The following is a 23047-nucleotide window of genomic DNA, read 5'->3' as shown; positions in this document are numbered from 1 at the left end:
ATGATAATTTCATTAGATACTGAGAAGCATTTGACAAAATTCAACACCCTTTCAAAAAAAAGTTCTGGAAATATCAGGAAATAAATGCCCATATATAAACATAGTAAAACAATGTACAGCAAAAGAGTACCTAACATAAAGTAAATGGAGAGAAACATGAAGCAATCCCACTAAAATCAGGGACTAGACAAGGCTGCCCACTTTCTCCGTACTTACTTAATATAATACCCAATCTCCTAGCCAGAGCAATTAGAAAATGAAAGGTCAAATGGATACATATTGGAAAGGAAGAGGTCAAAATCTCACCATTTGCAGGTGATATGATGGTATACTTAAGTCACCCCAAAAGTTCCACATGAGAACTATTAAGCCTGGAAAACAACTTCAGCAAAGTTGCTGGGTATAAAATTAATTCAAACAAATCAGTAGCCTTCCTCTACTCAAAGGAAAAACAGGCTGAGAAAGAATTTATGGAATTGACACCCTTTACAATAGTCCCAAATAATACAAAATACCTCATTGTGACTCTAACCAAGCAACTGAAAGATCTGTATGATAAGAACTTCAAGTCTCTGAAGAAAGAAATTGAAGATCTCAGAAGATAGAAAGACCTCACATGCTCATGGATTGGCAGGATCAACATAGGAAAAGTGCCCATTTTACCAAAAGCAATCTACAGATTCAATGAAATCCCCCTCAAAATCCCAACTGAATTCTTCATAGAGTTAGAAAGAGCAATTTGCAAATTAATTTTGAATAACAAAAAACCCAGGAGAGCAAAAACTATTCTGTACAGTAAAAAGAATTTCTGGGGGAATCACCATGCCTGATCTCAAGGAGTATTATAGAGTAAGAGTGATTAAAAAAAAGTATGGTATTGGTACAGAGACCAGCAAGTAGATCAGTGGAATAGAATTGATGACCCAGAAATGAACCCACACACCTATGTTCACTTGATCTTTGACAAAGGGGCTAAAACCATACAATGGAAAAAGGGTATCATTTTCAAAAAATGGTGCTGGTTCAACTGGAGGTCATCATGTAGAAGAATGCAAATCGATACATTCTCATCGCCCTGTACAAGTTCAAGTCCAAGTGGATCAAGGACCTCCAAATCAAACCAGATACACTCAAAGTAATAGAAGAAAATGTGGGGAATAGTCGTAATCATGTGGGTATCGGGGAAATTTTTCTGAACAAAACACTGATGGCTTATGCTTTAAGATCAAGAATCAACAAATGAGTTGCCCGCAGCCTGTCAGCTGTCACGTGCCGGAGTGTCCCAGGCGCCTGGCTGTGGGTGGAGGGGTATGGACCCTCAGGCAGCCACTGGTCTGGCCGGGCAAACTGAATGAGCAGGAGGCCCCCAGCGCAGAGGCTGGCTTTGTCACAGTTGACCTCTCTGTTCGGGAGACAGAGACTGAGCTAGCCGTGGATTGATTAGCCACTGGAGCTCAGAGCATCCCTACTGATGTTCCTACCCATGCCGAGGTCCCAAGTTCTGAAGAGGAAGGCTTTGCAATGGAGAAGGAAGCAGATGGGGAACTGTATGCCTGGGATTTGTCAGAAGGTCCAGCCTGCCAACCCGTGGAGCAGGCTGCTGGTCTTTTTAATGAGGACTGGGACTTGGAGCTAAAAGAAGACCAAGGGAATCCTTAAGATACTGATGACATTCAAGGGAGCATTTCCCAAGAGATTAAACCTTGGGTGTGCTGTGCACCACAAGGAGAAATGATATATGACCCCAGTTGTCACCATCCACCCCCACTGATACCACATTACTCCAAGATGGTCTTTGAAACAGGACATTTTGATGATGCAAAAGACTAAACGTGTCACTTCCTGCAGTGGAGGAGTTACTGTTTCCTCCAAAAACCAAGTTGTTTCCTGTGTTTTAAGTGAAATACTCCCCAAGGCATTATTCCCAATGACTTCCCAGTGTGGGCTACAGATAGGCATTAACTGGGGCATGTTGTTGTTGTTGTTGTTGTTGTTGTTGTTGTTGTTGTTCTTGTTCTTGTTCTTGTTCTTGTTCTTGTGGACTCTGGAGTGTGTTGGGATTTGTCTGTGTCGGGGTTGTGCTCCTTATAATAAAGTTAGAGAAATGACCTAGAAAAAAAAAAGAATCGACAAATGGGACCTCATTAAACTACAAAGTTTCTATAAGACAGAGGACACTGTTATTAGGACAAAATGGCAACCAGCAGATTGGGAAAACGTCTTTACCAATCCTATATCTGATAGAGGGCTAATATCCAAAATATACAAAGAACTCAAGATGTTAGACTCCAGAGAGCCAAATAATGCTATTAAAAATAGGGTTCAGAGCTAAACAAAGAATTCTCAGCTGAGGAATATCAACGGTTGAGAACTTTCTAAAGAAATGTTCAACATCCTTAGTCATCAGGGAAATGCAAATCAAAACATCTTTGAGATTCCACATCACACTATTCAGAATGGCTAAGATCTAAAGCCCAGGTGACAACAGATGCTGGCAAGGATGTGGAGAAGAGGAACACTCCTACATTGTTGGTGGGATTGCAAACTGGTACAACCACTCTGAAAATCAGTCTGAAAGTTCCTCAGAAAATTGGACATTGAACTTCCTGAGGACCCAGCTATACCTCTCCTGGGCATATACCCAAAAGATGCCCCAACATATAACAAAGACACATGTTCCACTATGTTCACAACAGCACTACTTATAATAGCCAGAAGCTGGAAAGAACCAGATGCCCTTCAACAGAGGAATGGATACAGAAAATTTTGTACATCTACACAGTGGGTTACTACTCAACTTTCAAAAACAATGACTTCATGAAATTCATAGGCAAATGGATGGAACTGGAAAATATCATCCTGAGTGAGGTAACCCAACCACAGTAAACACACAATTTATTCACCCACTGATAAGTAGATATTAGCCCAAAAGATTGAAGTACCCAATATATAATCCACAGACCACATGAAGATGAAAAAGGATGACCAGAGTGTGGATGCTTCACTCCTTCTTAAAAGGGTAACAGAAATATTTATAGGAGGTGAGATGGGGGAAAAGTGTGGAGCAGAGAGTGAAGGATGGGCCATTTAGATCCTGCCCCACATGTGGTCCTTATAGATATTTATATATAGCCACCAAAACTAAATAAGATTGATGCAACTAAGAAAGTGCATGCTGACAGGAACTGGATATAGATGTCTCCTGAATGACACAGCCAGAGCACATCAAATGTAAATGTGAATGCTAGCAGCAAACTATTGAACTGAGAATGCAACTAGCATTGGAGGAATTAGAGAAAGGATTGAAATAGCTGAAGGGGCTTACAACTCCATAAGAACAACAATGCCAACAAACTAGAGCTCTTAGGGATTAAACCACTACCCAAAGACTATACATGAACTGACCCAAGGCTCCAGCTGCATATGTAGCAGAGGATAGCCTTGTTGGGCACCCGTGGAAGGAGAAGCCCTTGATCTTGCAAAGTTTGAACCCCCAGTGTAGGGGAATTTTGGGGGGACCAGAAAGGGAGTACATGGTGATGGGAACACCCCTATAGAAGAAAGGGAGGGGGATGGGATGGGGGCTTATGTCCAGGAAACAGGGAAAGGGAACAGTATTTGAAATATAAAAAAAAAAATATGTCCAATAAAAGACAAAAAAAAAAAAAGGTAAAGGCAGAAACAGTAGAACTATTTGCTTTTGAGGCCAGTCTGGGCCACAAAGTGAGTTGCAGGATAGCAAGGGTTACACAAGGAAACCCTGTCTAAAATAATAATGACAATAATAATAATAACAATAATATTAATAAGAAGAAATAAATAAGAACACAAAAATGTTGCTATAACCTTTTATAAAACTTTAAATTTTATCAACTTTGCAGAGAAAAATAAAGAAATTTCTTGTGAGCCAGTGAGATGGTTCAATAAAAGAAGATGACTGCTGCCAAGTCTGATGACATAAGTTTAATCCTGTGGTCTCATGTGATGAAAGGAGAGACTGAGTCTTACAAATTGGCCTTGACTTACACACATGTGCAATGACACACACATGATCTGTTTACACGCCCTAATATTCATATCAGTTAGTAAATTCTCTATGATACCATTTTGTCAGGATGTAGAAGTATGAAACTAGATGTCTATTTCTCAACATGTCTAAAATTCTCACTCTGAAAAAAATAGCTTAAACATTAATCAAAGACCATAATGTAAAACATGAAATTTGAATTTTTAGAGAAAAAAGTTTAAATGTATATACATAAGCAAGACATTAATAACCTTAATAAATAATAGTGAGAACTGACAAATATAAAAAGAAAATACTATGCTCACAGTAAAGGAAAAAGAAAGGAAGAGAATGCCTACAAGGTTAGAGAAAATCTTTTCTCTCTCTGTATTTGACATAAGACTACTATGAAAATATATCAAAATTTCAAAAGAATCCCAACCTAACAACCCAGTGAATGGATAGAAATTACTCAAACATGAAATAAAAATGCTTAAGTAACACATGAACTATATTGAATATTTTTACAGTATAAGTAAATACAAATAAAATCTACATTGATATTTTATCCCACTCAAATTAGACTGGTTCTACTAAAGAAAATAAATAGCAACAAGTCTTGTGAGATTGAATAGAAAGAGAATCCTTGAACACTGCTGATTTGAAGGTAAATTATACAACCCATCGTGAAAATAAATATAGATGCCTCCCCCAAAAAACTAAAAATAGAACTACTATCTGAAATATCAATAATACTTCTGGGTATATACCAGAAATGAGATCAACATATCAATTCAAGATATGCAACCAGTGGTAATTTTTACAAACAGAGGAAAAAAATATATATATATATAATGCACACATGCAAAAGTAACTTTTATTTGTCAGGTATAATTATAGTTTCAGAGGCTTGCAGCAAAATAAGCTCACTATTTCTAGCTCTCTCTGAACTCTGACTGGCTGGTTCCACTCAACTATTCAGATCCAAGCTCCTTTCTAAGCTGACCGATTCAAATTTGCATCTTTCAACTTCTGAGTGAATTGCTCTGCTTGGAAAAACTGCCTTTGATCTCCAGGAACTGAACTGCACAGATGGCATGAACTGAAGAAAACTCAATGGAACTGCATACACTCAACTCTACTGAATTGTACTTAGCTGAACTGTGTCAGAATGAATTCCACTGAATTTCATTGCCTTGCCTGAACTCAACTGACTACTCTAACTTAACTGTCCTCCACTTAGATGTCATCGTTTGGGATTAAAGATGTGTACTAAAAGTGTATCTCTATTCTAGACAGAGGCATTGATTTGTGTATTAAGGATGTGTTTGTATTCTAGCCTGATCGCACGGAAGGTATTTTTATGTGATTCCTTTCCAGAGCTGGATTAAAATTTCCCTACACACTCATAAGGAAGGATGAAATCATGTCATTTCCAGTAATGTGTACTCAAATTATGCATTCTTCTCTTATTTGTAGATACTAGACTTTAAATAAATAAATGAAATAATAAATCATACAACTATGATAGTTTATGTATATGATATACATATGTATATGACTATATATATATTAAATGTACATATGTATAATGTGTATGTGGCAAAAGAAAGGCTGGAGAACTTGGGAAAGAGAACAGAAGAGGAAGAAAGGGGAGGGCATGGAGGTATAATACATAATACATGTTATACTTGAAATAAATTATGAAATCTAGCAGTGTACAGTGAATATATAACAACAAAAAATTCAAAACAAATTGCAATATAACTCACACCATATGTTCCTTATCCAATTCACTGCTTTACATTTTAAATTTGTATATTATCGCGCATCAATATATTAGGACCTAAGTAATTTTTTGGTAGGTAATTTAGTTTATTTATGTATATGAGTGTTTTGCCTGTGTGCCTATTAGTATACTACTTGTGTGCCTGATACCCACAGAGGCCAGAAGAGTTCACCTGGAACCGATATGGATGGATGCAAGCAACCATGTGAACCAACCCCCATCTACTTCAAAAGCAAATGCTTCTAATTGCTAAGCTCCAATACCAGGATATATGTTGTATTTCCCTAAATATTGTATCCATAGCATTTTTAAATACTGCCTGGTGTTTAGTAAACATTTGTTAAAACTCTGTTGTGTAAAGTTTTTAAAATATGAAGAATGTTTCTACTTATGTTTAAATGATAAAATAAATTTTTGAAATAGATATTAAAAGATTAATTTGTAAAATGGAAACTAAAGTATAAAGTAGGTACAATATAAAGCTCTTTGATGATAAAGAACTATAATATGCTTCAAGTTTAGCAAGATGAAAATGAAGAGTGTACAGATTTTTAAGACATGGTATTGGAGACATGGATGATGTATCTTTATAGGTTATAATTTATATTCAAAGCAATTCAACCACTTACAGGGTTTGATTATTATTAACAAACATATTAAGTCATTTAACTGTGTTTAATCATGAAATAGGATAGTTGTACAATCCACAGAAGACTTCCCTTAAACATATTTATATTTAATCCTTGTCAATGATTCCAAACCTAGGATAACTAATGACTGATTTTCTTATAACTATCCTGTATTATAAGTTTATGTTGGTTAATAAAAAATATCAATAATATTATAAAAATATTCTACGAGATAACCCACTACTATTACTCCACTAAATGAATATAGTTTCAAATTGACAATTGATCATTTACCATTATGCCCATAGAATAATAGCTCTCTTAACCTAAATTAAAACTATTATTTCTATTAGATGATAGTTATCTTGACCTACAACTGGTGAAGATGTAGAGAAAAAGAGATTGTGGAATTCGTAGCCCTAAATGAGACATCTATGTCACACAACCTTTTTGCAAGTCTCTGGATGCATTGAAGAAAAGGAAAGAGAAAGAATGTAATAGGAAGCATATGACTATAAGGAAACCATGTTTTCTGCACATAGTAGGCATTTACAAATATGACCTCATATGTAGGTCTTCTTTGGATGAGTATATTTTGAGATTTCATGGTATAGTTTCCTTGTCATATATAAAGACACTATTTCACAGCAGATTTCCTTGTCATCTTGCTTTTATTAAGGGATCTACCTTAAAAGTTTTAGGATAGTATTCATGATGGTTTTGATTTTTATTTAAGTGAATAATAATAGTTGGTGATACTGGGTTATTTTAGATATAAATGAAGACCATCAGGATGTTGTTCTTGGGGGAAAAAGTAAAGAGTTTGACACTGAAAGCAATAAGAGCTTCATGAAACAAACAACACATGAATCAATGAAAAGATGCCTTATGTTCAGAGAATGGAATAATTAATACTGTTTAAATACCCATAGCAACTAAGATCAAGAATCGACAAATGGGATCTCATAAAACTGCAAAGCTTCTGTAAGGCAAAGGACACTGTGGTTAGGACAAAATGGCAACCAACAGATTGGGAACAGATCTTTACCAATCCTACAACAGATAGAGGCCTTATATACAAAATATACAAAGAACTCAAGAAGTTAGACCGCAGGGAGACAAATAACCCTATTAAAAAATGGGGTGCAGAGCTAAACAAAGAATTCACAGCTGAGGAATGCCGAATGGCTGAGAAACACCTAAAGAAATGTTCAACATCTTTAGTCATAAGGGAAATGCAAATCAAAACAACCCTGAGATTTCACCTCACACCAGTGAGAATGGCTAAGATCAAAAACTCAGGTGACAGCAAATGCTGGTGAGGATGTTGAGAAAGAGGAACACTCCTCCATTGTTGCTGGGATTGCAGACTGGTACAACCATTCTGGAAATCAGTCTGGAGGTTCCTCAGAAAATTAGACATTGATCTTCCTGAGGATCCAGCTATACCTCTCTTGGGCATATACCCAAAAGATGCCCCAACATATAAAAAAGACACGTGCTCCACTATGTTGATAGCAACCTTATTTATAATAGCCAGAAGCTGGAAAGAACCCAGATGCCCTTCAACAGAGGAATGGATACAGAAAATGTGGTACATCTACACAATGGAATATTACTCAGCTATCTTAAACAATGACTTTATGAAATTCATAGGCAAATGGTTGGAACTGGAAAATATCATCCTGAGTGAGGTGACCCAATCACAGAAAAACACACATGGTATGCACTCATTGATAAGAGGCTATTAGCCCAAATGCTTGAATTACCCTAGATGCCTAGAACACACGAAACTCAAGACGGATGATCAAAATGTGAATGGTTCACTCCTTCTTTAAAAGGGGAACAAGAATACCTTTGGCAGGGAATAGAGAGGCAAAGATTAAAACAGACACAGAAGGAACACCCATTCAGAGCCTGCCCCACATGTGGCCCATACATATACAGCCATCCAATTAGACAAGAGAGATGAAGCAAAGAAGTGCAGGCCGACAGGAGCCAGATGTAGATCGCTCCTGAGAGACACAGCCAGAATACAGCAAATACAGAGGCGAATGCCAGCAGCAAAGCACTGAACTGAGAACAGGATCCCCACTGAAGGAATCAGAGAAAGAACTGGAAGAGCTTGAAGGGGGTTGAAACCCCATATGAACAACAATGCCAAGCAACCAGAGCTTCCAGGGACTAAGCCACTACCTAAAGACTATACATGGACTGACCCTGGACTCTGACCTCACAGGTAGCAATGAATATCCTAGTAAGATCTCCAGTGTAAGGGGAAGCTCTGGGTTCTGCTAAGACTGAACCCCCGGTGAATGTGATTGTTGCGGGGAGGGCGGCAATGGGGGGAGGATGGGGAGGGGAATACCCATAAAGAAGGGGAGGGGGACGGGTTGGGGGATGTTGGCCCGGAAACCGAGAAAGGGAATAACACTCGAAATGTAAATAAGAAATACTCAAGTTAATTAAAAAATACCCATAGCAATGTATACATTCAGCAGAGTTCTTTTTCAAATCTGCACAGTGTTTTGTACATGAAAAGAAAATGTAGTTCCTAAATATGTATGGAAGCACAGACACACAAATAGGGAAAAGAATTTAAAACCAAAACCAGCCCAAAATTTGAATCAAGTTTAGGTCCAGTTACATTGCAAAGTCACAGTAACCAAAAAGTAAGGCACTTGGTATTTGGTATATGTACTGTACTATGGCAGTATCAAATTTTAGAGTACTCATGGTACAAAGTTTTGATTCTTATCTTGAGTTAACATAGTATATTACAGATGCTATGAAATATATGCCTGAGATTAATATACAGAAAAAACCCTGTTTTTGCTTATTTCTTCTGTAGTAAATGACCACAGATTTAGTGACTTTGATCAAAGTACATATATTAAAATTAAACTTACAGGGCCAAACACAAATGGGTGATAAGAACTTAAGTAAATATTCAATATCCTTAGTCATTAAGGAAATGCAATCCCAAACTACTTTGAGATTTTATCTTACAACAATCAGAAGTGGTAAGATAAATAAAGCAAATGACAGGCCACTCTAAGGAGGATGTGGGGTAGGGAATACTAATCCATTGATGAAGGAAATGGGAACTTATACAACCACTATATGCTCATTATTCTTGAGAAATTACCTGGAGTACCCTACATTCTTCTACACAGACACTTGTTCACCCACATTCATAGCTGTTCTATTAATAATAGCCAGAAATTGGTAGCAGCCAAACTGCCCATTCACAGATGAAATGATAAAGAAAATGTACATTGACACAATGGAGGATTTCTTAGCTAGAAAAAAAAGAAATCATGACAATCAGATGTAAATGGATGGAGTTATTTAGAAAGATTCATTGTGAGTGAGATAACCTATAGTGATGATTCTGGAATTTTTGTTCTTTAAAACAGAGAGAAATATAAGAATGTGTTTTCATTTTAATTCCAATTATGGGGATATAAGGCACTATGGTTTGTCTCATGGTCTAACAAAGATGTGATTTGCCAGCTGCAGATAGTTTCTGCAACTGTATGACATTTAGAAATCTGAGAATTTATAGAATGTATAGAAATGCTAAAACCTCAATAGGCGTTTGCTGGTAGTTGGTCATTCAGGGGTGGGGGTTGCAGTTTGTTAGTAGTCATGTTCAAAGAATAAACAAGAAGACAGAAAGTAGATTCAAGGATCTCTATCTGTTTCTCTCCACTTTATCCTTTCTCTGGTATCTAATGATAGGAGTGAAATTGGGGTGATAAAGAGTGGGGAAAAGAAGAACCTACACAGTAACTAAGTTGAGCTACAGAATTCCAGAACCTAAAAGACAAATATAGTATATGGCTGGTGATATATCGATGTTAGTTGTTAATTTTTTAATAAGCAAGCTAAAACACACATAACTACAGAGGTTAGGTATAGAGTAACAGACTGAAAGAACCCTCTAGGAAAAGGAAATGTAAAGTTATGCACATAATTATGAAGGGATGAGAAGTCAGAAACTAGAATATGAGAATTAAATATAAAAGAGGGAGAAGGGATAAAGAATGAAATAGAGTGAGAGATGAATAAAACTAGGGGCCATTTGAGGGGTCATATGTAAACCTAGCACAGTAGGTACATATTAAAATATATACATATATGAAAAATTTGAATGAAATCACCTAATAATTGGGGAGAAAAAGCCACAACAATATGTCTCTCTCCATGAAATGGATCCTCCTGTGTCAGGAATAAGCTACATTTCATAGAATTTTTTTTCCTGAAGGGGCCAGGTGGAAACTCTGAAACAACCCTAACTATTGTAGCTGCTATAGGTTATTCTCCACAAACTGGTTGGTAAGGCCATATTTCTGAATATAGAACTGACATATAACTCCAGCTATCTGGAGCCTTTAACCCTATTGAATAATATTGATAGTAGTGGAAGTTACTCTGAAGGCTACAAGAGGAGAAAGCTAAGCACCAACCCAGCTACAAATGCTTTGATCTTCAATAGTGTCCTGTCTGTAAGACATGCAGGTACAATAGAGGAACAAAAGTGGAAGTAAACAACCACTATTAGATTGGATTTAATGCCCATTCCATGAGATATATCTCATGATCAACACTACATTGTTCTACAAAAACCTGAGCCTGGATAGGCCATGGCCGAGAAGGAACCAGATATTATTGTTCAGTTAAACTTTAATTCAGGGAGGGATTTAGTTTTAAATCTGTGGGCCAACACCCCTTTGGAGTTTCATATAAGGTTTACATTACAATTCACAATAGTAGCAAAATTGGAGTATGAAGTATTAACCAAATAATTTTATTGCTGGGGGCTAGGTCACCACAACATGAGCAGCAACAGTATTAAATGGTCATAGCATTAGGGAAGTTAAGAACCACTACACCAAAGGAACATAGCAATAAAACAGCTCTTATTGGCATTCATCAGATTAGTTGTCTTGTTCAGACCAATAAATGGACAAAGTGCAGAGTGTGAGAGTCATTGGAACACTCAGAATTAAATGAAATGTCTTCATCAAATCCTGCCCTTAGGGCTCAGAGAACTCTACCAAAGAGGAGGCAAAAAGAGTATAAGAGCTGTTGCCAGGAAAGCAAGAGGCTCCCAGGACACAAGGGGGATGACATTAGCTGAAATACCTAACAAAAAGGAGAGAGAAACTCTAGAGACAGCATCCAGGTTGAGGGATAGGGCCACCTACTTATCACAAAAATATTAACCCAAAATTGATCTTGTCTAAAGGAAATATAGGAACAAGGAATAGAACAGTGACTGAAAGAAAGGCCATCCAAAGATTGCCCAACCCAGGGATCCATTCCATATGCAGACACCAAACTCAGACATTATTGCTGATGCCAAGAAGTGCTTGCTGAAAGGAGCCTGATATAGCTGTTTCCTGAGAGGCTCTGCCAGATCCTGACTAATACATAAGTGTATGCTTAGAGCAAACTATCAGACTGAGCAAGAGTCCCCAATGGAGGAGTTCAGGGAAGGACTGAAGTAGCTAAACGAGTTTGCAACCCCATAGGGAGAACAACATTAAACCAAACAGAAACCCCAGAGCTCCCAAAAACTAAACCATCAACCAAAGAGTAATCATAGAGGGACCCATGCCTCCAGCTGGATATGTAGTAGAGGATGGCCTCATCTGGCATCAATCGGATGGGCGAACCTTGATCCTCTGGAGGCTTGATTACCCAGCTTAGCTGAATACGAGAGTGGTAAGGAGGGAATAGGTGGGCATTGGGCTGGTAGTGGAGCAATCTCATAGAAGCAGTGGGGAGGGGGAGATGATAGGGGGTTTCCGGAGGGGAAACTTTGAATGCAAATAAATAAAATAACCAATAAAAAATCTTAAAAATGAGCAGGTGGCAATGAAAGACACTAAATTACTGTTTTCTAGATACAACAGAACTGACACATAAATGACCTCACAGAGACTGTAGTAACATGCATCTACCCTAAACATGTATAAGCTAGCAGTGTGTGAGCATTGAGAAAGGAAGTAGCTATCCTAGAAGCTATCTCTAACCTCTTGCTGAGAAAGAATCAGTTTTTTCCAAAGAATCTCAGTGGGCAGGAGATGGCTAACATACAATAAACATAACAGTCCTTTATCATCATCATCATCATCATCATCATCATCATCATCATCATCATCATCATCATCATCAACTCCTAATGTTTTCTCTGGACCTGCCTTCCTTCTTTCCTTCCTTTCTTCTTTTTTCTTTTTTCCTGCTATAGATCTTTTGTTTACATATTATGGTTTCCAATTTTATGTCTTTATTGGGATTTCTGTGTGTCCTACTATGTATGTTTCTGCATTTATGTTTCTTATGCTTTCTCTTTTACCTCTTCTTTCTGTTCATTTGTTTTGTCCTATTCAGTTGTGTTTTTATTTTTATTTATTTACTTTTGTTCTTTTAGATCCATTTTTGGTTTTCTGATGAAACAGAGCAGAGTCTGGATTTCAGTGGAAAGGTGAGATCTGGCAGGAGTTAGAGAACAAGAAACCATAATCAGAATACATTGTATTAAACAATGGCTGTTTATGTACCAGTTGAACATGGCATTATAGCCAAGTGAGACAATATCAAGAAGACCTGAAATTACATCTTCTACAATGAGATACATTTGGCCCTGTAATACTTTGTATGGCTCACTGAGTCCCCATGAACCCCAATGGCCCTGTAGTAGCTCATTTTATGGCTCACTGAGCCCCTATGAACCCCAAGGCCAACTGTGAAAAGATAACCCAGATCATGGTTGCATGTTCAGCACTTGAGCCACATACATAGGCATGCTGTCTCTGTATGCGTCTGGCCATACCACTGGGATTATGATCAACTCTGTACAAGGAGTCACCCACACTGTGCCCATCTATGAGGTGTGCACTCCTCCTCATACTATTCTACATCTGGCCCTGGATGGCTGGTACCTGACAGAAAACCTCATGAGTATCCTGACCACATGGCTTCAGCTTTATCATCACAGCAGAGAAGAAAATCATGAGCGACTTCAAAGAGAAGCTGTATTATATTATACTGGACTTTGAGAAAGAGATGAACATTGCTTCTTCCTCAAACTCCCTGGAGAAAAGCTATGGGTTGCATGATGATCAGGTCATCTCTATTGGCAATGAGCAATTTTACTATCCCCAAGGCACATTTCCAGCCCTGTATCCTGTGTATATATCTTGTACATCCATGAAGCTACTTTTTTATGCCCATCATAAAATAGGACAGTGACATCTGCAAAATCTCTATGCCAACATAATGTTCTTCTTGGCACCATCCTGTACCCAGTCATTACTGGCTTGATGCAGAAGGACTTCACTGCTCTTTTTCTCATCACCATGAAAAACACTCTTCCTTACTGCAAGTACATTGTATGAATTGGTGGCTCCATTTTGATGTCACTGTCCACCTTCTAGAAGATGTGGATCAGCAAGCAGGAGTATGATGCTAGCCCCTCCATTGTGCACTGAAAATGCTTCTAGACAGACTTGTTATTGAACTGTTTTTTTACACCCTTTCATTGACAAAATCTAACTTGTGAAGAAAATCAAGCACTTAAAAATAGCAAAAGCTGAGACAACATTGACATGGCTTTATGTGTTTGTGTTTGTTTATATTGTTTTTATATTTTGGTGCTTTTGACTCAGGATCTAAAAACTGGAAATGTAATGATGACAGCAGTTAGTTGGAGCAATCAACCCCCAAAGTTCAACAATATTGTTGAGGATTTTGATTGTACCTTATTTAAAATATTCATTTCAAGTATCTATGGGATACACAGCTACAGGAAGTCTCCGACCCTCTCAAAAGCTTTCCTGATTCTAGATATGTAGAATGAACAAGTCCATATCCTCACCACCTAAGTCCATGCTTGTAGGAGACAGCCTTGCTTTTGTGTAAATGATGCATGTTATGACCAGATCTCGAGGTCTCCACAGACAACCAGAGACCACCATGAATTCAACTCAATTGCAAAGTAAGGAGTCTTTATTCAAGCTCTAGATTGGACCCTCAAATTTCTCCAGCACAGTGGAAAGTATAGAAGATGATATGCTGGTGTAAGCTTTGCCTGTTTTATCATGGTTGCAGGGTTGCATGCAAGCCCCATTAACTTGATATAAGAAAACTTGGACTCAATGTGTGTGGGCTGAGGCATTGAGATGGTAAGGGTTTGCCTGCACACACTGTCTTGAAACCAGTTTAAGTGCATGCCTTGGAAACAAACAAAGAAAAATATATTTTCAATGAAAAGAAAAAAAAAGAAAAAAAACAACTTTTCTTTTCCAGATTCTATCATTCATTAATTCTTTTTATGGTCACATTTTTCTGATTCTGCCTTTCCCACTTTCTTTGCTGCTGGCTTGTAATGATTACATCCAGGTCTATCTTGATAAGCCATGGATATTCTTCTGTCAAGAACTTTAATGACATTTACAACAGACATTCTTCTAAATATCTCTATATTCTTACTTTCCAGAGATTAGGACAGGGACATTTTAGGGTTTGAGGTGGTGCTTCTTTAGTTTATAATACTCCAGGTTCATGTGAAAATGAGTTTTACAGTTATACATTACAACTTCTACGTCGGATAATAGGGCATGGTACTTTTATGGGTATTTAACAGATATTTATCAGTCTCAGGTGATTTCTATGTTCTTTTACATAAATGAACAGTCTAATGAAAGTGTTTCACTCCGAGTTCCAAAAGAATCAGATTTGCTCCTACAAAATTCTTTGGATTTTCAGATATTTCCAAGTAAATGTTTTCTTTTCTGTTTACTAGCTACTTAACTAAACTGTCTTTTAGGATTTCTCAATAGTTTCCTCAATTTTGCATAATTTAAAGACCCATTTTTCTCCAAACCTCTATGTGTGTGTGTGTGTGTGTGTGTGTGTGTGTGTGTGTGTGTGTGTGTGTGTGTGTGTGTGTTCTATGTATAGAGGCCAGAAGACATGTTATTCTGGGGCTCGTCCTTATTTTTAAGGCAAGGTTTCTCAATTTCTTGTAATTCATTGATTTGGCTAGGCTAGATGCCAAGCAAACTATATTATGCCTATTACCATATAAACCCTTAGAAGGGATATTATTGTTCATTTAATTTATAAAAATACTAATGTATACTTGAAAACCCAAAACCTCTGTTCATTATAAGATTAATTGAAAGAATAATATACTTTTCAAAAATTTTACTTGCATAAAGTGTCACAATCTGTAACTCACTAAACTGTGCAGGAAAGAAAAATATGCAGTATTTATCAAATGCTGAAAATTATTTCTTTTATTTTAAGTAAAATAATAGAGTTAAGGTGCTCACTTTCTCCTTTATATCAGGTGGTAATCATTATTTTTGTGTGTATTGATACATTTTGACATAATTAAAACCAAAATGAATAGAGTAATTCTAATGAAATGACTGCTATTTTCTATCTATGCAGATGGTTTTCTTTTTAACTTTAAAATGATTCACTTCCCCTTGGGAGAGGACAATAATTAAGCCTGTTGAGTACAGTGAAAACAATGCATAAAGGCATTATGCTAAATAGACAAATACTTGATAAAATAACAACCCTAACCAGATGGAAAAATCTACAGCAATAAAGGACACGAAAACTAATTCCTTTTTAGGGTTTAAAGTATATTTTCCTTTCCATTGTGGAGAACTCTTTTGAAAATAGGAATGCAGATTGTTTTGTTACGTTTTAAATTCATTTCAAGATGTTCACAGCGCCTTCCTTTCTCGCTCCCTGGACATCTTGGCTGCTGATCTTGGTTGAGGGTTGTCCTGCACCTAAGGCAAGAAGATGGTTGCCACAGAGAAGACAAAAAAAATCTCTGGAGTTGATCAACTCTAGGCTACAGTTTGTAATGAAAAGTGGAAAGCACGTGCTGGGGTACAGACAGACAAGGCAAGGCGCAGTTAGTTATCCTTACCACCAACAGCCCAGCTTTGAGGAAATCTGAAATAGAATACTATGCCATGTTGGTGTCCATCACCACAGTGGAAATAATGAATTGGGAACAGCCTGTGGAAAATACAACAGAATATGCACATTGGCTATCATTGACTCAGGCAGTTCTGACATTATTAGAAGCATGCCTGAACAGAATGGTGAGAAGTAAACAAGAAAGATTTCCTTTAGTAAAACTTTGCCACCAAAGAAAGGAGAAGCCCTTGGTCCTGCCAAGGTTGGACCTCCTGTGTAAAGGAATGTCAGCGGGAAGGGGGGTGGGGTGGGGGGTGGATGGGGAGGGCAACACCCTTATAGAAGAAGGGGAGGGGGAAGGGATAGGGGGCTTATGGACAGAAAAATGAGAAAGGGAATAACATTTGAAATGCAAATAAAGAAGTATCAAAACAAAAAACAACCTTAGCAAGAGCTCCTTTTGAAAAAAAATGTTTACAATTTAGTTCACATGATGTTTTCTTACCTCTAATCACATGATAGCTATGTAATGAATTGTGAATTATTAAAATCCCTGCTTGCTGGTATTCATTAACCCTAACAACAGATGGTAACAGGATGGTGATAGGACATTTAATCAGTTTCTCCAACCTGCAATTTTTTGTATGTTTCCTTTTAAAAATGTTTCCTTTATTTTGAGAATTTCATTCATGTATTGATTTAGATATGATAAATTGTACCTTCCTTTTTCCCCCTCTAACTCTCTCTCTATACCCTCTCAATATATCTATCTTCAAAACTCATTCTTTTTCTTTTAAATATTCTGTCAAGTCTAGTTAGTATTTTCTACATGTTCATGGGTGAGGCAGCATTAACTTGAGCATGGTAATCTTATAGGTGGCCATAATCTCAATAAAGAATGCTTCTCTTTCACTCAGCAACTATTAGCTCCTAATAGCTTCCTAGTAAGGGGAAGGGCCATGAGAACATCTTTGCTGAATTTCTAGGTGGCTTGAATGTATGCAGGTTTTGTTAAAGTAACCATGTTTGCTGTGAGTTTGGGAGTGCAAAAAGAAAAGCCATGCCCAGAAAACAATGCTGCACAGTCCTCTGTCTCCTACCCTCTATATTTTCTATTATGTGTGCATATAAATAATTAGATGAAAAGATTCCTTCACACAACTTTAAAGGTAATGCAGTTTTCACATTTTGGATGGAATCTATGAGTATATTAAAGTGAATCTGAATACAAAATAGCATCCACTGACTGCAGCCAAATTAATCCCAATTGGTTGGAATAAAGCTACACTTGCTAATAGAACCAGAAATATAGGCCAGGAACCATCTAAGAATTCTTATTAAATATTTAAAACACTAAGACATTAAAAATAAACACTAAGACATCAAGAGTACTAAAAACAAACACTAAAATATTAAAGCATTGAAAACAAATATTAGAATATAGTGTGATCTTGGCTTAATTAGACAAGACAGTTATAATAACTTTAAAGTGCCAAGAAATGCTAAATTTCAATAGGCAACAGAAATTCATCATAATCAAATGAACATAGAAAACTATCCCTTCAAATTTCACATTATTTCCTTTTCATGAATTGAAATCACACACTATAGATATATAGTATACAAGCAGGATGTTGCCCCTTCCCCGACCTTTCCTCAAAAGTCCCTTTCTGATATGCAGATAATGCTACTTTCAGTTCTTCAAAACTATTTCATAACTACAGTTTTTATTTGATTGTCTGTGTTATCTCTACCATCAAATACATAATTAAACCACCATTTATGTGCACCACAATAATAGTTATTTATCTGGTTCTTTCTTTTGCTTTCTACAAATCTTTACTTGGTGCCAAAAGCTATAGTTAAAAGAGATGAATCAAAAGGGTACCTGAGGGGACTGGGGAAATATCTCATTTGGGAAGAGTTTCTGCTGGGCAAGCATGATCACCTGAATTTGGACTTCAGGACCTATATAAAAGATACATCTACATATGCCTTAAAATCTGGGTAGCAGAAGGCAGAGACAGGAGAAGCACTGATGCTTACTGATTCATGTTCCAGGTTTAGTAAAAGACTCTGTTTCAAAGGAATAAGGGAGAAGGTGTTAAGGATATTGTACATATCTTCTGATTTTAGTGTGCATAGGAGCATACCCAAATATATATAGGCATATATTACACACTCACACACATATTCACACAAAGTTTAAAATTGATACTCAAATAAGTATAATAGCCCAATGATAACATACTTGCATAATATAAATAAGGCCCTGAGTTCAAGTTCTACATTGAAGAAAACCACTACTTGTTTTAAAACAATGTACTTGTGACTGGAGGGTAAAAGGCACACATACACACAAACAAACAAACAAACAACAAAAACAAAAACCCTCACAAGGATCTGTTTCACAGTCTTTCCACATAAATTGTTCATATTTAACTGTTTTCCGAATATCTAGCCTTCCATTTTTCAACTTAATCCTTACCTCATGAGCACAATTTTTAAAATAATAATGTGATCAGGTAATTCCTTACTTGAATTATTTATGCAACATTTACTGCTTCTATATTCATTTTAGTTGTCCAAGCATGCTTGAAAACATTGTGGTAGACGTCTGTAAAACCTGTTTCGTAGATATCAAGGCAAAACTTATTTTTCTGATAACCCCGAAATATTTTTTCAATTTCTACCCTCTCACAATTTACAGTCAAATTTTCCAGACACCACATAACTTGTTAGGTAGAACCAGATTGCATGAAGTAGCTGTTATGAGAATCCAGATGTCTTCCAATAAACCAGATAATGATACACAAAATGGTAAAAACAATGCTAATCTCCTCATTAAATGTATTTTGTTTATGATACATTAAGCATCATTTATAAAATATACAACTTATGGTAATATGCAATGGTTTAACTATTACCCTAAATAAAGTAATGAGTAGCTAAACACTGTTTAGATTTTATTTCTAATAATCAAAATACTAATAGTCAAACCTTACATAGAATACATGAAGTCTTGAGGTGTAAAAGTTAGAAAACTTGTAGCATAAGTCATATTCAATTATGAGTTTGATTTCTCTTGTGCTGTGTGTACTTACTATTTGCTCCACTCAAACCAAAACTATAATCTGTTCTGTGATCTCCTGTTCATCTCTCCCTACTTTCCACCTTACTGCTCTCCTGTTTATCTCTACCTACTTTCCACCTTAACTGGATTTTATCCAGAAAAGGAGGTTAAGTAAAAAATTAAGATGAGCTAAAAGTATGGGAGTATACAAAAGGGCCCAGAAGAAAATCCAGGTTAGGTGGCTTTCCACTCCACTGTTAATATATCCTTCATGGTTATATGAAAATGTATTTAGTGGAAACTATTATACATAATATCACTAACTCCATAAAATTATTACTAATATTTCCTGTCAACTATTTTAACAAGATCCCAAGTTAATAATTCACATAACATAATTTGATTATGATCACATTTGTTTTAGAATGTTTTATCTAATTTGACTCCACATAGTCTGATCTTCTTGATTTTTGAAAATATGGAATATCAAATTCTAAAGTACATAAAACATATTTAAATATAAGTTTTGGAAATACTTTATGAAAAATATTTATACAAATATTAGTATATGTTTTATATCATAATTTTCATTTAGAAATGTGCCTTACTTACATAAAATATGAGTAGATTATCCTATTACATGAGAGGTATAGTGGAACCTTTCAGAAATGGCTATCTCTTGGAAGGCTAAACATTTTTGGAAAGATGAGTTACTCATTTCTTGATAGTTTCAGAATCAAGGTGCCATATTTTAATATAATAATCCCATAAACTATATAATTTTAACCTTTCTCTCTATTATTTTCTACTAGAAAAATAAATTTAACTTTATTTGATTCTAGTTATTTATGTACAACATTCTTGTACTTGAGAACTCTGCCAAATAATTAAAATCATTCAGAGTTTGCATAGTTTACCATTATATACTGGATTTTTCTTATTCCCTGCTATGACACATTTAGAAGCACAATCAGAAGAGGAAATTAAGGAAAATGAATGTGGTGAGTTTATTTTTTTTGGTCTCATATCCTTGAGTTCAGAAAGACCTGGCCCCAGACCTGAGGTTTATATGAACTCCTTACTCTGCCCCCAACAGAACATTTAAAGATATAATATCTTCCTTTTAAAAAATACTTCAAACTGTCCAGCTGATATGTGTTTCTTATAACCAGCCTATATAAGTCACCATACAATTACCTTAAATTCTAAGGTACCTTAAACAAATGCTACACTTTTCCCTTTAAATTTCAGCTTGAGTCTATTTTTCACAACCTGCACCATTTCCACTATAATTTAAATTCACTAATTTCTCATATAGATTAAAACAAGACTTTTAGTACTTCTTCCCACACTGCACTATTTTTATTCCAAACAGCTAGTGGAATTCATTTAAAACAATAAGGAAGATACTTTATTATGCTGCTAAAAATATTCTAAATGTTTCCCATAGCACTTAGAATAAAATAAAATTTTAAGTTCCCATGATGTTCAACATACACTACTTAATTATCTGTAACTTCTAATAACAATGGCCACACCAATTCTCACTTCAGATGTGTATGTTTATCATTTACCATTCTGACTACATGTAATTCTTCACAATGCCACTTTTGAAGTTCTAGAAACATATTATTCAATTCTTTTAGAGAATTCATGTTCAGAACATCCTACTGGAAAAATCCTAGATGCGTACCATAAATACATGGCTGTCTATTTCTCTTAATAGTTATCTGTCTACTTAAATGGCATACCAATTCTAGTCTATATATTGATGAGTCTTTTGTCTTTTTGTCTTCATGGTATGAATAATCGCTGAATGATTGGTGTTCCAGATTTCTTGTTTTCATGTTCACATATGAATCAGAACCTTGTTAGTGAACAATTTCACTCTTTTTATTTGATTTTTAGGTATATAGAATTTTTTTATTTTGTGTACATAAGTGTTCTCTATGCATACATTTTTGCTCACCATGTATATACCTGGTGCCCAGCAAGACAAGACGAGTGAGACTGTTGGATACCCTGGAACTGGAGTTACGTTTTTTTGAGTTGCCCTGTAGGTACTAAGAAGTTAATCCAAGTCCTCTACACAAACAAGAAGTGCTCTTAACTGTTAACCCATTTTATGGCCCCCAATTTCTTTTTTAAAACCTTCCAGGCAGTCTAGACATAGTGGCAAACACCTTTAATCATAACACTCACAAGGCAGAAGCAGATGGATCTATGTAAGTTCAAGGCCAATCTGGTCTACATAGGATACCACAGGCCAGCCATAATGATACAGTGCCACCCTGTTTCCAAACAAACAAAAAACCATGCTATATTCATAAAAAAATGATCAATAGGGCAGGCAAGATGGAGCAATGGCACTTGGCCAAAAAGCACAATGACCCAAATTTCATGTCTCAGAACCACATGGTAATAGGAGACAATTGGCCCTTTCAAGCTGTCTTCTGATCTCCACATGTGTACCTTGGTACAAATGTGTACATGTACTCCTGTGAAAACACCTAAGTAGCTGAAATTTTATAAATGGATAAATAAGTGTATATCTAGCCAAAATAGATTGATAAAAAGTAATAAAACCTATCTATAGTCAGGGTAAGGTACAAATATGTGAAGTTTTTTTTAAAACTTCCTTTATCCTGTATGATGGTTTGAATAAGAATGGCCCCTATTAGATCATATATTTGAATGCTTAATCACTAGGGAGTGATGCTACTGTAAAGAATTACAGGATTAGGAAGTATGGCCTTTTTGGAGGAAGTTTATCACTGGGGGTGGGCTTTGAAGTTTCAATTGCCCATACCAAGCTCACAGTATCTTTCTCAGTCTATGAATCAGGATATAGCTCTCAGGTTCTATTCCAGCACCTGCTTGCAGGTTGTCATGCTCCCTTCAATGATGATAATAGACTAGACCTCTGAAACAGTGAGCAGGTCCCAGTAAAATGATTTCTCTGTTAATACTTGCCTTGGTCCTGGTGTCTCTCCACAGCAATAGAAGAGTGGCTAAAACAGAAATTAGTACCAGGGATTGGGTTATCACTGTAACAGGCCTGATCATGCTATTTGTTGGAAGACTATGGAAGATTTTGAGACTTTAAAATATAAAAACATTTGGATATTTTATTAAGGTTACTGAGCAATCCTAGTAGAAGCACAAAAAACAGTGTTGAAGGTGTTTTGTACTGTGATGGCCTAGATCAAGAAATTTCAAACAGGAAGAATAGTAATCAATGGCATAAAGTCCATACTTGTGATATATTGGCAAAGAATATAGATGACTTCTGCTCTTGTCCTAAAGTTTTGTCTCAAGATAAACCGAAGTGTTTGGTATTAATAGTGTTGCCTGAGGAGATTTGAAAACAGCCTAGTGTTGAGTATGTTGCTTGGTTATTAGTGGTTACTCATATACAGATCTATAATGAAATGGAGCCAGCAGAATAGGGAAAAGTATAAAAAGTATAGTTTGAGGAGAAAAGACCACTAAGAAGTGTAATGTTAGAACCAAGTCCAGTGCTCAAGAAAATAAAAAAGTCTGAAGAAAACTTGATGTTAAATGGAATAAAAGGAATGGTGACCTCAAATAAT

General features: G+C 36.2%; 2 pseudogenes; both read left to right on the top strand.

The window, feature by feature from the left end:
• The first annotated feature begins 1310 nt into the window (after nt 1–1310).
• Nucleotides 1311–1920, top strand: Coprs-ps1 (coordinator of PRMT5 and differentiation stimulator, pseudogene 1; annotated as a pseudogene).
• A 14252-nt stretch (nt 1921–16172) lies between these two features.
• Nucleotides 16173–16577, top strand: Rpl30-ps14 (ribosomal protein L30, pseudogene 14; annotated as a pseudogene).
• Nucleotides 16578–23047: the final 6470 nt, after the last annotated feature.

This window comes from Rattus norvegicus, chromosome X, assembly GCF_021556685.1.
Source record: "Rattus norvegicus strain SHRSP/BbbUtx chromosome X, alternate assembly SHRSP_T2T, whole genome shotgun sequence".
NCBI lineage: Eukaryota > Metazoa > Chordata > Mammalia > Rodentia > Muridae > Rattus > Rattus norvegicus.
This window is presented reverse-complemented; position numbering and strand designations above follow the sequence as displayed.